Source organism: Dasypus novemcinctus, chromosome 19 (genome assembly GCF_030445035.2).
Source record: "Dasypus novemcinctus isolate mDasNov1 chromosome 19, mDasNov1.1.hap2, whole genome shotgun sequence".
In the NCBI taxonomy this organism is placed as follows: Eukaryota; Metazoa; Chordata; class Mammalia; order Cingulata; family Dasypodidae; genus Dasypus; species Dasypus novemcinctus.
In genome coordinates, this window is record NC_080691.1 from 5,560,172 (window position 1) to 5,574,343 (window position 14,172).

Genomic DNA, 14,172 nt, shown 5'->3' on the forward strand with positions numbered 1-14,172 from the left:
ATGGCAGTTTCTTAAAACTTACACCCAAAGCATGAGCAAAAAAAGAAAAAGAATACTCAAAATTAGACACTTTTACCCCTCAAAGATCTTTGTCAAATAGGTGAAAAGGCAGTTAACTCAATGGGAGAAAATATTTGGTAATCACATATCTGAAATTGGCTTAATCTCTTATAGAAAGAGATCACACAATTTAACAATAAAAAGACAAACTACCCAGTGAAAAGTGAGCAAAGGACTAGAAAAAACAATTGTCCAAAGAAGAAATGTAAATGATGAAGAAATATATGAAAAAATGTTCAACATCACTGGCAATTGGGGAAATTCAAATCAAAATTCAAATCATTTCACATCTATTAGATTGGCCACTATTAAACAGAAGAAGTGGAGAGATAGGACTGCTTATTCCCTTTGTTGGGAATGTAGAATTGTACAGCCACTGTGGAGGACAGTTGGAAAGTTCCTAAGGAACTTAAATATCAACTTTTCATGTGAACTTTGCTAGGTATATACACAGAAGAAATGATAGCAGTGACATGAACAGACATCTGCACCTTTCATTATTCACAATTGCCAAAAGTTGGAAACAACACAGGTGTCCATAAACTGATGAATGGATAAATAAATTATGGTGTATACAGGTGATAGGCTATTATGCTGTGGTAAGAGAAATGATATCATGAAGCAATGACAACATGGATGAACCTAGAGGCTTTTAGGTTGAGTGAAGCAAGCTGGACATAAAAATGGCAAATGCTGTATGATTGTGCTATTATAAACTAAGTTATATTGTGTAAAACTATGGAATTAATAATTAGAATATATTGACCAGAAACTCGGATGATGGTAGAGAATGTAAAGCTGAGAGTTTATCTGTGAAGAATTGGTAAAAATGTTACTTTAAAGTTTTGAAAAAAATGGAAATTGTGAGAGAACATCATGCTGTTCATGAAGAGCAGAGCTATTTTATGGTCTTGAAAATGGTTAAAAGGGAAATCCTAAGGATATTTACTAGAAGGAAACATAAAAAGTGTAACATTGCATGTATAAGGCTGTTTTAAAAAATATATAAATACAAATAAACTAGAGAGATGGAAACAGAATAGCAGTTAGGCACAGAAGGAGAAACATAGAGGATTGAATGGTGATAAGTTGTTTTTGTTTCATTGTTTTTTTTTAGTATTACTATTATTACTGGAATAATGAAAATGCTCTAAAATTGAATTGATGAATGCACAACTGTGTGATTATATCAAATACCATGGTTGTGCAATTTGGGTGGATTTATGCTTTACTAATATGTATCAATAATTTTGATATGTTATAAAAATGAAACACAGCTCTCTTGGGTACTCAAATTATTAACATATATTCAAATTGCCTTTCTCAGTTGTGTTAGGGTAAAAGGATGAAATTTTCTGTACTGAATAAAGAGGAAAGGGGAAGATGCTTCCCATTCTCCCTCCTTAGATAATATGCCTGTAAACATAATAAGTTCAATGAGAACACTGAACTTTTGACTTTACACTGCAACATCTTGGGATATCTAACCTTTGGAACTGTAAAGACATGCTTCCAAAATTAGTTCTTGTATCATTCACTGAGTGACTTAGTGTACCAGGACTTCTATGACAAATAACACATAATGATGGGTTTAAACAACAGGAATTTATTATCTTACAGCTTTGAGTGCTAGAATCCCAATATTCTAGTATTCATATGCCATGCTTTCTACCAGAATTTCTAGTGTTCTGGTGCTAGCTTGCAATAATCCTTGGGGTTCTTTAACTTGTAGTTGCATCTCTGCATTCATCACATGGAAAACTCTCTCTCCTTCTCTCACTTCTCCTCTGGTTTCCATTTTTTGCTTATAAGGCTTCAATCTTATTAGATTAAGGCCTGATCTTGACATACACTTGTCAAATTGTCCAATGCTTGAGACAAAGAGAGAATACTGAAGGCTGCAAGGGAAAAGAGGCCCATGATATTCAAGGGAAACTTGATAAGATTAAGTGCTAATTTCTCATCTGAAACCATGGATGCAAGAAGACAGTGGCATGGTATAGTTAAGGTGCTAAAAGAAAAAATCTTCCAGATAAGAATTCTCTACCCAGCAAAGCTGGCATTCAAAAATGAAGGAGAGTTCAAAATATTCACAGAAAAAAAAAAAACAGAAATAAGAGAGTTTGTACAAAAGAAGCCTGCCCTTCAAGAAATAGTGAAGAAAGTTCTGCATGTTGAAAGGAAAACACAGAAGAGAGAGAACTGGAGGAGAGTGTAAGAAAACCTTAAATATAAAAAAGACAAATAAAAACAACATATGGCATACATAAACCTAAAGAAAATATGGCTAATGTAAGTAATTCCTTAAAAGTAATCATGCTTAATGTTAGTGGATTAAACTCTCTAATCAAGAGACACAGATTGACAGAATGGATAAGGAAATATGACCCATCTATATGCCATCTGTGAGAAACTCACCTTAGACCCAAGGACACAAGGAGGCTGAAAATGAATGGTTGTAAAACTATTTACATGCAAAGAATAACCAAAAAAAGGGATGGTATTAGATATACTAATATCAAACAAAATAGACATTAAATGCAAAACTAAGGAAGCGGATGTGGCTCAGTGGATAGAGCATCCACCAACCACTTGGGAGGTCCAATGTTAAAACCCAGGGCCTCCTTACCCATGTGGTGAAGCTGGCCCATGTGCAGTGCTGATGCACACAAGGATTGCCATGCCATACAGGGGTGTCCTCCTTGTACAGAAGCCCCATGCACAAGGAGTGGGCGCTGTAAGGAGAGCTGTCCCATGCAAAAAAAAAGTGCAACCTGTCCAGAAGTGGGGCGACACACACAGAGAGCTGACACAGCAAGATGACACAACCAAAAGAGACACAGATTCCCAGTGCCACTGACAAGAATACAAGTGGACACAGAAGAACACACAGTGAATGGACAAAGAGTGCAGACAACTGGAGGGGGGAAAGGGGAGAGAAATAAATAAATAAAATAAATGCAAAACTATAGTAAGCAACAAAGAAGGCCACTATATATTAATAAAAGGAGTAATTTAATGAGAAGAAAAAGCAATCATAAACATTTAAGCACATAAACAGGGCACCTCAAAATACATGATGCAAACACTGGAAAAAATAAGTGGAGAAATAGATGCCTCTACAATGGTAGTGGGGGATTTAATATACAATTATCATGATTAGGCAGAACACCTAGCCAGAAACTAATAAAGAAACAGAGACTTTGAATAATACATTAGATGATCTGTACCTAAAAGACACACAGAACGTTACACCCAAATGCAGCAGGATGTACATTCTTCTCAAGTGCACATGGATCATTCTCCAGTACAGACCACATGACAAGCCACAGAATAACTCTCAAGAATTCAGAAGGATTGAAATTATACAAAACAATTTCTCTGACCACAATGGAATGAAGTTGGAAATCAGTAAGGGGCAGGGAAGCAGATTGGGGACAAAGACATGGAAGTTAAACAATAAAGGAGAAAATTGCAAAAAACAAACAAACAAATCAGTAACTACTTGAAATCAATGAAAATGACAACACAACACGCCAAAGAACCTATGAGATTCAGCAAAAGCTGTACTGAGAGAGAAATTCACAGCCAAAATTGTCTGTACCACAGAAGAAGAAAGAGCTAAGATTTAAGAACTAATTGCACACCTGGCAGTATCAGAAAAAGAGCAACAAAGTAATCCTAAAGGAAGTAGTAAAGAAGGAAATAACAAAAATTAGAGCAGAGCTAAATGAAATTGAAAATAAGAAGGCGTTAGAAAAAATTAACAAAACCAAAAGTTGGTTCTTTGAGAAGATTAATAAAATTGACAAACCCTTAGCTAGACAAATAAAAAAAGAGAAGATGCAAATCCCTAAAATAATAAATGAGGAAGGGCTTATGACCCTCCAAGCCCACAGAAATAGAGTATCATAAGAGGATACTTTGTAAAATTGTATGCCAACAAGACCTATAATTTAGAGGAAATGGACATATTCCTAGAAACACACAAGCAACCTACACTGGTGAAAAGAAATTTATGATTTGAACAGACCAATCACAAGTAATGACAGAATTAGTCATTGAAAACCTCCCAAATAAGAACCCAGGGCCAGATGACTTCACAGGTGAATTCTATCAAATATTCCAGAAAGAACTAACACCAATCCTGCTAAAACACTTCCAAATATAGAAGTGAAGGGAACATTGTCTAACTAATTCAATGATGCCAACATCACCCTAATACCAAAGCCAAACAAATATGACACAAGAATGGAAAACTATAGACCAATCTCTCTAATGAAACTAGATGCTAAAATCCTCAACAAAATATTTGACAATTGTATTCAACAACACATCTAATGAATTAAACACCATGCCCAGTGGGTTTCATCCCTGATATGCAAAGGTGGTTCAACATAAGAAACCCCATCAAAATAATACACCAGATAAACAGAAAGAAAAAAATCACATGATTATCTCCACAGATGCAGGAAAAGCATTTGACAAATACAGCACTCTTTCCTGATTAAAAACACTTCAAAAGATAGAAATAGAAGAAAACTTCCTCAACATGATAAATGGCATATATGAAAAACCCATAGCTAACAACATATTCGATGGTGAAATCCTAAAGGCATTCCCTCTAGGATCTGGAACAAGACAAGGATGCCTACTGTCACTGATCTTATTTAAAATTCTGTTAGAAGTACTTGCTCAAGCACTTAGGCAAGAAAACAGATATGAAAGGCATCCAAATTGGAAAGGAAGAAGTAAAAATTTCACTATTTGCAGATGATTTGACTGTATACCTCAAAAGCTCTGAGAAACCTACAACAAAGTTTCTAGGGCTAATAAGTGAGTTCTTTAAAGTGGCAGATTATAAGATCGATCTGCAAAAATTAGTAACATTTCTTTACACCAATTATGAGGAGGCAATTTTTTAAAAAATCTCATTTACAATTGCAACTAAGAGAATCAAATATCAAGGAATAAGTGTAAAGATATAAATTATTTGTATGCAGAAAATATTCAGTACTGTTAAAGGAAATCAAAGAAGACCTAAATAAATGGAAGAATTTTCCCTGTTCATGGATAGGAATAATAAACATCATTAAGATGTCTGTCCTGCCCAAACTGATTTACAGATTGCAATCCCAATAAAAATTATGAAAAATAGATTTTTTACTGAATTGGAAAAGCTTGCTATGAAATTTATTTGAAAGGGCAAGGGGCCCCGAAGAGCCAAAGACATATTGAAAAAGAAAAGTAAAATCAGAAGAAGCACACTACCTGACATTAGAAACAAACTACAACGCAACGAAGCTACAATGGCTAAAACTGCTTGACATTGGCACAAGGATAGACATACTGACCACTGGAATGGAATTGAGAGTTCTGATACAGATCCTCAAGTATACAGTCAGCTGATATTTGACAAGGTCACCAAGCCCATTTGACAGGGAGAGAATGGCCTCTTCATCAAATGGTGCTTAAAGAACTTGATATCGATATCCAAAAATTAAGAAAGGAACATCATCTCACACATTATACAAAAATTATCTCAGGATGGATCAAAGATATAAGTATAAGAGCCAAGACCATAAAGATCTTGGAAGATAATATAGGGAAGCACCTAATACAAGATATTGTATTAGGAAATGGTTTCATGAACTTTACACCAAAAGCACAATCAATGAAATAAAAAGTAGATAAATGGGACCTCCTTGAAATTAAAAAACTTTTGCATATCAAAAGAGTTTGTCAAGCATGTGAAAAGGCAGTCTACTTAATGGGAGAAAATATTTGGTAATCATATATCTGATAGGGGCCTAATATCCAGCATATATAAAAAAATAGTACATCTCAAAAATAAAAATACAAACAAGCATTTGAAAAATGGGCAAGTGACTTGAATAGACACTTCCACAAAAAATAAATACAAATGGTGAAAAATACCTGTAAAGATGCTCAATATCACTAGCTATTAGGGAAATGCAAATCAAACTACAATAAGATATCATCTTGCACCCATTAGACTGGCATCTATTTTAAAAAACAGAGGACTACAAGTGTTGAAGAGGATGTAGAGGAATGGGAATATTTATTCACTGCTGGTGGGAATGCAGAATGATGCAACCATTGTGGAGGACATTTCAGTGGTTCCTCAGAAACCTAACTATAGAACTTCCATATGACGCAGGAATCCACCACTGGGTGTATACCCAGGAGAATTGAAAGCAAAGACATGAACAGATATATGTACAACAAAGTTTCTAGTGGCATTAATCACTATTGCCGAAAGTTGAAAACAACCTTAATGTCCATCAACTGATGAAAGGATGAACAAACTCTTGTATAAACATATAATGGAATATTACCCAGTTGTAAGAAGGAATGCAGTATTAACACATGGGATAACATGGATGAACCTTAAAGACCTTATGCTGAGTGAGGCAAGCCAGGCACTGGAGGGCAAATATTATATGATCTCACTGATATGAATTAAGCATATTGAGCAGAATCATAGAGCTAGAGTCTGGACAATAGGTTTACAGGAGACATAGAGGGAGTAGAGGGTTGTGAGCCAATGCCCACATGGCCAAAATCTATAAGATGGAAGGTTGTAGTTGTAAGGGGATAGGGTGGGGTGGTTGCACTGTCCTTGGAACTGAGGGGAGGTTCAGGGGAGGGAACAAATGAACTCTGGGGATTTGTGGGATTGTGGTTGAAACTACAATATTGAAAATGCTTATTTTGGCAAATATGGCAGTGGAGGGTTACTGGAAGACAAAATGAAAAAAGCAAGACATTGGGGGAATAAACAGAAGAAAATGTCACTATACATACAAGACAACAAATCATACACAGTTGTTACAACTGTGGCAGGGGAGAATCATTGGTGTGGGGTGTCAGATGCATGGGAGGAGGTTCACCTGGGACATAAATATGTCATATCAATGATTCAATTGTTAATGGGACATTTTCATGGTGGATGGAGATCCACACAATAAATGAAAGAATATCAAGTTCCCATCCTGGGGAGTTCTGACACATTCTCTAATGGGCCACAAGGATCCTCTGAGCTCAGGGGCAGTGAATAGTGAAGGAGGATGGATCATTGACATACCCTTGATATTGATGACTATCTTATGAAAATTTTCTTTTGAAGTTGAAAATTAGCCCAGTATTATAGGTTACCAATGAAATACTACTTGTAGTATTTGTACTTGTTTCTCAAATGTGGCCTCTCTCTAAACCAAACTCAACATATAAATGCATTACCTTCTCCACAGCATGGGACATGACTCCAGGGGAGGAGCCTTCCTGGCACCAAGGGATTACTTCCAAGCACCAACTGGCAATGCAAGTGGAAAAAGAGCTTGACCGAAAGGGGGAAAGAGTAAAGAGCAATTAATTTATATGGTTAAGAGTCTTCAAAGTGAGTCTGGAGGCCATTCCAGAGGTTATGCATATGCATTTCTCAGCAGGATCTCATTGACTGCCACCATAAACATTGTTTCAAACAATAGGGCTCCTCAGAGATAGATAAAGTAGATACAACCCAAGATATTGGTTCTTCTGAGGACTACAGAGAGCCACAGTTTCTATGGTCATGGCAGATGGAGTTCAGTGCCATGTCAGTTGGCCCTACTTTGGAGTTTGTGTTTGTGTGAGCTGGACTCAGATGTGATCTTTGTTCACAAGCCTCTCCTGTTACTTTTACCAGAACTGTAGTTGGTGCTGGGGTTTAATGTATGCCCAGGGGACCTGAATCTCTGGGCTGACCATGTGATAGCCAGGTCCTGAGCCTCAATGGACTTGCAACTCCTACACTCTGGTTTATTGGACTTACCCCACTCAGCTAACATGGAAGTGAAGAAGGTCAACCACCACACCAGGGAGCCAAGAGTGCCTACAACTGAAAGCAGGAGAATTGCATTCAGCATCCATGTGGAATCTAAGCCCCTTCTTGATAGAGATGTGGAGTGGACACAACCATTCCAGGGTCCACAGGATGGAAGAAGAGTATGGATTTGAGTGGACTTACTGATATTCTATTCATGAACTATTGTGATTAGTAATCAAAGAAAATATGGTATAGGTGTGGAGAAAGTGGCCATGGTGGCTGCCGGGGGTAGGGAGTAGGAGGAAGAGATGAGATGTGGGGGCATTTTTGGGGGTTGGAGTTGTCCTAGGTGGTGCTGTGGGGACAGTTACCAGACATTGTCTGTCCTCCCATGGCCCACTGGGTGTACTGTGGGAGAGTGTGGGCTACGGTGTGGACCATTGACCATGGGATGCAACGGTGCTCAGAGATGTATTCACCAAATGCAGTGACTGTCTCATGATAATGGAGGAGGTTGTTGTTATGGGGGGAGGGGTGGGGAGAGGGGTATGGGGACCTCATATTTTTTTAATGTAACATCAAAAAAACAAATAAAGACAAAAAAACCCTAAAGAAAATAAAAGGCTAAACAAAACAAAACAAAACAAAAAAACAGTAGGGCTCCTGAGGGCTCTGGAGATATCCAGGCACTACAGCCAGGCTGACAGCTCAGGAGTTTTCTGTGCTGCTAGTGTGCCCTACTTTAGAACTTATACTCCCCAATGTGACAAAGTTGAACTCAGTTATGATTTCCCTACTCATGGCTCTTCTGCCCCTTTTATTTAAGCCTAGAGTTAGTACTAGAGTTGATAGGTTTATGTCCAAGAGACTTAAATATTTGGTCTTTCCATGTGCCAGCTGGCCCTGAATCTCAACAGAGTTGCAACAACTACTCTCAAGTTCTTTGAACTCACCCAAGACAACTAAAAAGGAAATGATGATGAATAACAGCCATCCTAAGGAACAAGAGAGTCCATACCTGCAAGCAAGATGGTCCCATCCATCTACTCCATGGGATCTAAGCCCCCTCCCAATTAGAAGCAGAGTAAGTATCACCATCCCAGAATCATTAGGAATGAAACAGAACTAGAACTAGACCTAGAACTTGAACTAGAGTAGATTTACTGTTATCCTACTATAGAATGTAGTATGCTCTGATTTGGAGAGCAGTTGTAAATCTTTTTTTCATTCTGAATTAAATTGATATCTCAGGCATATGAAGAAGAATCATTGACATTCACACTATTTAAAAATCTCTTCACATTTAAAAATGTGAAGGAAAAATGTGTAATTTTGGTTTTTAAGTACAACTGTCATTACAGATGTTGCTCATTTTTAACATGATTTACAGGCAGTATCATCTTACTATAACTGCAGTGGGGATTATCAGATATTGTTGCTGCATTTATTTTGTTTGCATCCATTTTCCTACCACCTATTAACAGTTACCTAATCCTTGGTCAGATCAGCTACCCAGAGAAGCAGATAGCAGGAAAATGAACAAGTTCATTTTCAGTATTTTTCCTGAAAGAACTGCTAATCCCCCTGCTCCCCGCTCCCTCCCCCCACCCCACAAAGGCTAGTAGATTTTCTTGTTTTTTTTTTTCTGGTTACTTTCTGTTCTTTCTAATGGAATTCAACTGGTGTAGGTTCAGTGTTACAAGTCCATACTTTATTATTTAAGATCACCTTGTTTGTGACTTTAGATCGCTCCTTAAAATCATGAGTTTGCTTTTACTTCACAGAACTAATTTTTAAATGATATGCACTGTTACATTGAAAGCATTTGCTGTAGATAATATAATTAAACTTGGAAGTGCTTTTGATGTTGATATTATGGTAAGAATAAGAGTGACATTTCAGTTTTCAAAAATAGGGTGTTAAAAACCCACTACATATTGGAATCAGGCTTTGAACAGGAGGCCTCATGCCAGTAGCTGGGGATCCCCAAAGCCATATTTCTCTTCTTCTGAAAGTCACCAAAGACACAAAGGGCCTATGGGTGTGATTCTTAGAGACTCCTGGGAGCTCCCCTGCTGGCTGAGAGTGCAGGCTGCTCTGGAAACACATACAGGACATACAGGACTTGCTTGGAGATATTTGGATTGCCTTGAGATTATGTCAGTATTTACAATCTGGTAAACTGCCATTGGCACTTTTCCTTGGAAATGATGGATGTCACAAGACAGATCATGTGCATAGAATTCCCTCTTCTCTCAGACAAGATTATTAACACTAAGGAATCTGACTAGAGGACAGGAGAAATAAAAATGCACTCTCAAAATACAGCCATATTTTAATAAAAAATGAGAGAAGCCCCCCACCCTGTTCCTGACTTTTGCAGCAATATTATGAGGAGACTGAGAAGCAGACAAAGGTGTCATCTTAGTCTGAAACACCCTTGTTTACAAAGTGTGCTGGGACCCTAGCCTGAGCTGAGAAAGGCAAAGCCTAATCTTATTATAGCAATGACATTCAGCACCATTCTTTCTCCAGCCCACTCCCTGTTTAAAAGATAAATGTTTTCAAATTTGGTTTTATTATTTAGAGTTGATGGAATCGCCATCATTATTAAGATTCTAAACACTTTTATAGTAAAGGGTTCAGTTAGCTTATTTCATTTTCTCAAACACATTCTTTTCCAAAATATCATGTTTTACCTTTATATATAAAGGAGAGATGTTGTTCTTTCAATTATTTGCCTTTTAAAAATTGTATAAAACCTCTGTATTTAAAGAGACAGGAGTTTCTGTAAAAATGTCTTAGGAAATTCATTTTCTTGATAAACCCAATGTTTCTACCAACTTGTGGCCTAGAAATTAAGCACCATTTTCAATTAATAAAAATAGCATATTGTCATTAAACATTTTATAGTCCTTGACTGGAAACTAGCCCCAATTCCCTTAAAGTATAATAGCTTATTCTGCCACTGAAAGTGTGATATTTCTCCCTTTTTCATTAAGCTGTTATTTCATTACAAATTGTTCTAAATTCATTACTGTTTTTTGGCTTGAGTATTTGTTTATACTTTTCTTCTCTCACAAATTCATTTCAACTTTATTAGTAATTATTTCATTAATTTACAGGTTTTTTTTAAAATTAGGTACTATTAATACTGTGTTAAAAACAGATGTGCCTATTTTTGTACGGTAATCAAATCATGTAAAATACATTTGTTTGTTTTATTTTTTCTGGTCAGTGGTTATATTATGTTTATTGTGCCACAATTCATCATCATACTATGAAAAACAGCCTTAAGTCCTGCCCACTGTAAAGCTGCTTGATGACTCTGCTAGCAGAAAGGACATTGTGGTGAAGAAGTCACAAGTGGCTGTGTGCACTGTGTCAAAGTGAGCTCAGCACTCCACGTCCCATGGCCTGTGCATGAAGCCGGTGGTAGTGGAATGCCACCAGATACGTGACAGATTTGGGCTTTGCAGTTTGAGATTAAATATGTACAATGTCTTACTGTTATTCTCTGATTAAAATCAAATTTAAAACCAAAAATGTCTAACTTTTTTTAAAGGAAAGGATATTAATTTATACTAAGAGAGTGAAAACTATTCAATACATTCTTCAACAAAATCTGCTTGCTGTAGCAGTAACATCAAATAGCTAAAACTTGATTTTGAGAGAAAACTAAAACCTTTGTGCCTAAAACTATTGTGACTTGAGTTAAAGTAGGATGAGCAGGAAGGTGAATGGTCTTGCTCAGCTAACATGGAGGTGAACAAGGTCAACCACCACACCAGGGAGCCAAGAGTGCCTACAACTGAAAGCAGGACAATTGTATCCAGCATCCATGTGGAATCTAAGCCCCCTCTTGATAGAGATGTGGAGTGGACACAACCATTCCAAGGTCCACAGGATGGAGGAATAGAGTATGGATTAGAGTGGACTTACTGATATTCTATTCATGAACTACTGTGATTAGTAATCAAAGAAAATGTGGCATTGATGTGGAGAAAATAGCCATGGTGGCTGCTGGGGGTAGGGATTGGGAGGAAGAGATGAGATGTGGGGGTGTTTTGGGGGGTTGGAGTTGTCCTGGGTGGTGCTGTGGGGACAGTTACCAGACATTGTCTGTCCTCCCATGGCCCACTGGGTGGACAGTGGGAGAGTGTGGGCTATGGTGTGGACCAGTGACCATGAGGTACAGTGGTGCTCAGAGATGTATTCACCAAGTGCAATGAATGTCTCATGATGATGGAGGAGGTTGTTATTATGGGGAGAGGATTGGGGTGAGGGGGGTAGGGGGTTTATGGGGACCTCATTTTTTTAATGTAACATTAAAAAAATAAAGACAAAAAAAAAGTAAAAGTTCAACTAAAAGGAAAAAAAAGAGTGATGATTGTGAAGAAGATTCTGAGTCTAAATAAAATGTCCACAGGAAAATATTCTGCAAGCATCTCTGCCTCATTTTAATGTCACGAGCCTCATCAATCCAAGTGGGTCTCCTCTGGGAAGGATACCCTGCCCCACATTCCAGATGACTTCATTGCAGCCCAGAAGCTCACTGCCACAGATGACATCACCTCAGACTAAATAGTTCCCAGCCCAAGAGTTCACTGTTGGAGATCACTCTCCCCTGCAGCCTAAATGCTTGTCAGGACTCTCAGCTACACCTGAGCTGGGACAGGCTCACCATCCACGGAAGACCCCAGACACCCTCAAATTTTCAGTGAATAATCACACTGTCAAGTCCTGTTTTTTAAAGTGAGCCCGCCAGAGTGAGTGATTTTCCAGACAGTGCAGTTTACTTGCCCTGTGACCTAACCTTGCTTGGTGAAACCTGTAAAATTTATAATTTAATGTATGCCTCCTCATGATGGTAACACTAATTTTACCATGTTAAGTACCTGTGGGACCTGTCCTAATAAACCCAGATTGAATCCAAAATTAAGATTCCTACTAATATTATCTTTCTTGCCTAGAGGGAGGCCTTATGAGGTATCCATGCTAAGTACTCTCCTTGGTAAAACAGAATTCTACTGACTTCCTAGTGTGCTCTCTTCATGCCCCTCCACTCTCTTTCCCTCCTGATTGCCATTATTCATCACTCATATTCTTTCCTCAGTCTCTCCTTACCTAATAATGCTTCCACCTCTTATCCTCCAAAAGATTACATTTCAAATTAAATCCAATCCCATCACCCCAGTCCCTTGGATATTTACACAGATGTCCAATCTACACGTACATTAGCTGAACTAGTCTTTTATGCATTGACAAACTGAAATTGCTGGATTTGCTATTGGATTGCTTCCAAACCTTTATTCAGCTCATATTTGGCCCAGAAATGGAAGATATTGAGAAATTCAAACCTCTTCCAAACAGCCATCTCACCTGAGTCTGATGCCTGTCTCCTCATGGCAACTGGTGATTGTACTCATGTTTCCTCAACACATAGCCCATGTAAGTGACTTAATGGACAACTCCACACCATTTTGGTTAGCTTTTATGCACATTCCCAGGAACAGATGCCATGAGGGAATATGTTTACTTTGCATCCACGTGAGTCAGGAATGATTCTAAACAACAAGTCCTAGTTCCCAGATTTTAGGATCTATACCAATCACCATTAGGGATACTTACAAGGACATTCCAATTCACAATTGCACACGTTAGAGATGGACAAAGAAAAGATGGCATCAGTATCATCTAATTTTTGAGGATTTGTTCAGAGGATAGTGTGAAGAAGAGAGAGATTTGCCAATTTTTTAATATAAGTGAAAAATCTTCATATTAAGAGAAGCAATTTTATTTTCCATTCATTATAGTGTGCCATTATGTTTGAATATCAAATCATAGATGAATTATTTTCCTAAGCAATTTAAGTTAAGAAGATAATATAGCTATTTTCCACATCAGTGAAACAGTTACAATAAGTGTTCAAACATCTAAGATCAGACGAACACACACACTACTCAATTTGCTATGGTGGCAAAATGCAAATTCATAAAATCATAAAAGTAATAATTTACATTGACCTTATTCTTATATAAAATTAAAGTCCATTATTACTCTATTGTGAATAGTAGTACCTTCTGCATTTTTAAAAATTAGGAAAAGTTGTTTCCCTTTTATTTTTCTTTCTTCTTTCTTTGTTACTTTATCTTTTTCTTCATTCTCTTTTCCTCTTTCTGTTTTCTTTCTTCCTTTTCCTATTTTTCTCCATTTCTGGTTTTTCTTCCTGTTTTCTTATCTTTTATGGTTTTTTCTTTTTATTGTTTATTTTCTTTCTTTTT